Source organism: Mus musculus, chromosome 15 (assembly GCF_000001635.26).
Source record: "Mus musculus strain C57BL/6J chromosome 15, GRCm38.p6 C57BL/6J".
Classification (NCBI taxonomy): domain Eukaryota; kingdom Metazoa; phylum Chordata; class Mammalia; order Rodentia; family Muridae; genus Mus; species Mus musculus.
Window position 1 is genome coordinate 83266913 of NC_000081.6, and position 4042 is coordinate 83270954.

The following is a 4042-nucleotide window of genomic DNA, read 5'->3' on the forward strand; positions in this document are numbered from 1 at the left end:
CGCTATGCTGAATTCCACACCCCTAAGCCCCTTACCCCATAAAAACCCCTAGCTTTCGAGCCTCGTGGCTGGCCGACATCCGTTATCTCCTGTGTGGGATGCACGTTGATCAGGAGCTCCATCATTAAACGACCTCATGTAATTACATTAAGATGGTCCTTCGTGATTTTTTTGGGTGCACGCCGAATCGGGAATTGAGTGGGGGTTTCCCCACTAGGTTCTATCATTTGGAGGTCCCACGGAGTTCTGCGTGAACCCAGGAACCTTGAAAGATCCCTTGGAGGTACATTTGTTTGTGTGAGTCTTGTCTGTTGTCTGTTGTCTAAGTGTCTAAGTGTGGCACCGCTGAATTTGTGTCTTGGTTTTTCAGTTCTGAGATTGTGGGTTTGAGTCCCACCTTGTGTCTTAGTTTTCCAGCTCTGGTATTCTGTATTCTGGCAGCTGCCACAGTGGACCATAAGGACCTAGTGGCTGCGGTAGAGAGACGTCCTAAGGCTGCAACCTTGGAAGACGTTCCAAGGGTGACCCTGGAGGAAGTGCCCAGGGTGAGGGACAGTCAGAAAGGTCTGACTGTCATCCGGCAGAGTGAGAAAGATAAGGTGCTTTTTCTGCCAGAAAGGGAGTCGATGTGGAATCTGACCCCGTCAGGAAGTAGCGTTTGGCTGGTTGTACAAATCCAGGTGTGGACGAGTGTGCTTAGATATACTGGTGTCTTTTTCTCTGTTGCTGTCTTGTTTTTGTTTGTGGTTTTCGTCATGGGACACAGACACTGTACATCAGAGGTAAAGTGGAATCCCTCCTTGCCTGTCTGTCTGTATGTCTGTGTGTCTGTCTGTCTTGTTCACTTGTGTGTCCTCCATTAGACCACCTTCTGATTCTGTTTTCCTTTTGGTTTGTCTGGTTTCAGGTCTGGTTTTGGTCCCAAGGGGTTGACTGATTATCTTGGTTTGGTTTTAGGCTGGTCTCAGGTTCTGGGGGCCTTCCCATGGAGAGAGGTCCTTCTCATGGAGAGAGGTCCATTTGGGTTGGTCGCAGTGACAGTGAGACGTGCCAAAACGTTGAGCAGGCCACAATGCTCGAGGATGCTCCGGTGTCAAGCTGGGAAGTTGGATCTGAAACAATCCTTCTCAACCCAGCAGCACTAGGGTTCAGTTTATGCCTGGAACAGATAGTATCAGGCTTCTCTGGAAATCATGTGTAAGACGCCCTGTATTGGTCTTGCTTGTGTTTGTCATTTCTGTGGTACTGTGATTCTATGGTGGTTGCCTGAAAACAGTTTCTGTGTGTGTCTTGTGTGTCTCTATGTGTTTGGACTCGGACTAACAACTGACAACTGTTTTTGAGTTATGCCCTCTGGAATAAGCCTAAGAATCCTGTCAGATCCCTATGCTGACCACTTCCTTTCAGATCCTCAGCTGCCCTGCCTCCCACTCCAACTCCAGGGAGCAGCCAGCGGGTCACAGTGGTCCCACCCATGGACCTGAAGCCTAGGGAGAAATGAGCTCGGAAATCCGGAGCAAAAGAGGGGTGGTCCCTGAGAAGTCAGTGGCCCTGGATGTTGTGGCTGCTGAAGAGAAGAGGAGGCTGTGGAGTAGCTGGCCAAGAGCGCCACAGGTTCCCTGGCAGCTTCTCATTCCCCTGTCCCTTGCATCCCGTCTCTTGTTAACAGAAAAACTGCTTTCACTTTGAGATATGAGTGGCCCGGTACAGCCAGCTGTGAGAGCTGCACTCCCTTCCCTGCTCCACATGTTTTCTCTTCTCAGGCGACCCCGCCCTGAGCTGCTGGCAGTGAGTCTGTTCCAAGATCTAGTGAGGGAGGCATCCGCCCACTTGGGGCTTCTGTCCAAGGTAAGGAGCACCTGTGAGTCTAACTGCCAGGCTCTGATGGGGGTCTCGTCTCTGTGGGACTAGAAAGTCCCAACAATCTGAACAAGGTAACAGGAAGTTACAAAAGTTAAGAGAAGAACAGGGTAAGTTGGTAAGAAAGTGTAAGTAGATAAGAAAGTGCAGAGGAGGAGAAACGAAGGAAGGATAGAGGTCTGCAAAGAAGTGAGCTAAAAGCAAGTCTTCAGCAGACTCAGGAGAGATAGATGACAGTGGCAAATAGAGAGGTTAACAGTGAGGAGAAGTGAAAATAGAGATGAAGGAGATTAGAGAGGTCTGAAATGAGAGAGATACTCTGAATGAGAAATATTTAGAAGAGGAACCAGTAAGTAAGAGTCAGACAAGAAGAAGAGTTGAGGAAACATGAGGCTGACCAAGACAGAGACCAGAGTCAGAATCAGAGATGTGCAGTGAGAAAAAAAGATAAACCAGGGTAGAGGCAAACTATGAGAGAAGATAAGTGACAGAATATAGATGTGATAATTAGATAACATCCAAAGGAAGCAAAGACAAGGAGGAGGAACAAAAGATATATATATATATATAAACATATGAGATCTCCATTACAGTTAGGAAACAGGAGCAAAGAGAGGTAAATAACGGAGACTAGAACCTAGCAAAGTGGCACATGCTAATAATGCTAGCACTTTGAAATGATCTGTAAGAAACAGGAAGCCAGGAAATTAAAAAGAGATAAGAGAAATGAAATGCTGGCCACAAAAGTCAAGAAAACTAGAAAACTTAGATAGTACCTGGCAACAAAAGAAAGCTTTTGGCTAAAGATCAATGTGTTTACTGTAAAGAAAAAAGCACTGCGTGAGAGACTGCCCCAATAAAAAGAAGAGGAGCCCCCCTCATAATCAAACCCTTCACCTGTTTGTGACTAAAAGTAAAGAGATAGCAAAAGGGGTGCTAACACAGAAGCTGAGTCCTTAGAAGAGGCCGGTGGCCTACCTGTCAAAGCAGCTAAAAAAGAGACTGTGTTTCATATTCCTCCACCAACTAGGTTAAAACAAATTAGAAAAATTCTTGGGCACTGCGGGCTTTTGCAGATTGTGGATACCAGGTTTTGCTTAATTAAAGAGATAAACAGCCCTTCGTATAGAGAAATAAAGAACAACCTTGGATGGCCTTGGATGCCATTAAGACTGCCCTAATGTCATCCCCAGCTATGGGACTCCTAGATGTGACTGAGAACAAAGGTATTGCCAAAGAGGTTCTTACTCAGAGATTGGGACCCTGGAAAAGACCTGTGGCATACTTGTAAGAAATTAGACCTGGGGCTGTAGGATGGCCTGCTTGTCTGCACATAGTGGCTTCTGGTCAAGGACGCAGATAAATTGACTCTGAGACAAAACTTGGCACATGCCCTAGAAAGTGTGGTTCAGCCCCCCTGACCGATGGCTGACTAACGCTCTTGAAAACATTATCCAACCGTCCCCCTGACCGATGGACACATTATCAGAGCTTTTTGTTGACTGAACTAGTGACCTTCACTAACCTACTGCCTGAGACTTCACCTACTCATCACTGTGCTGACATTCTGGCAGAAGAAACGGATACTTGAAGTGATCTGAAGGATCAGATCAGCTTTGGCCTGAGAGTTCGAGCTGGTACACGGATGGCAGTAGCCTCGTGGTTGAAGGTAAGCGGAAGGTGGGGACAGCAGTGCAGTGGTAGACAGAAAGCTAAACTTGTGGCTTTGATACAAGCTCTATAAATGGCAAAAGAGAAGTCTACACTGACAGCAGGTATGCTTTTGCCACTGTACAGAGCAATATACAGACAAAGAGGGCTGTTGACATCTGCAGAGAAAGACCTAAGATGCTGTGGCTAGAAATCTGATGGCAGATCTAACCGCCAAACAGGCATCCCAAAGAGCAATGATCCTGACAGTCTGAAGACTATCAAGTTATAGACAAACTGAAGGAAGGAAAAAAAAAAACCATACTGGAGCAGCTGTGGTAGCTGGACAGGCCCCACCAGAGGACACATCGGCTCAAAAGACTCAACATCTACACAGATAGCAGGTACACTTTTGCCACAGCCCACGTCTATGAGGCCATATATCAACAGAGGAGTCTACTGACACCGGGAAGAAAAAGAAAATAAGAACAAAGAAGAAATGCTGGCTCTACTGAGGCCCTCCACGACCCTG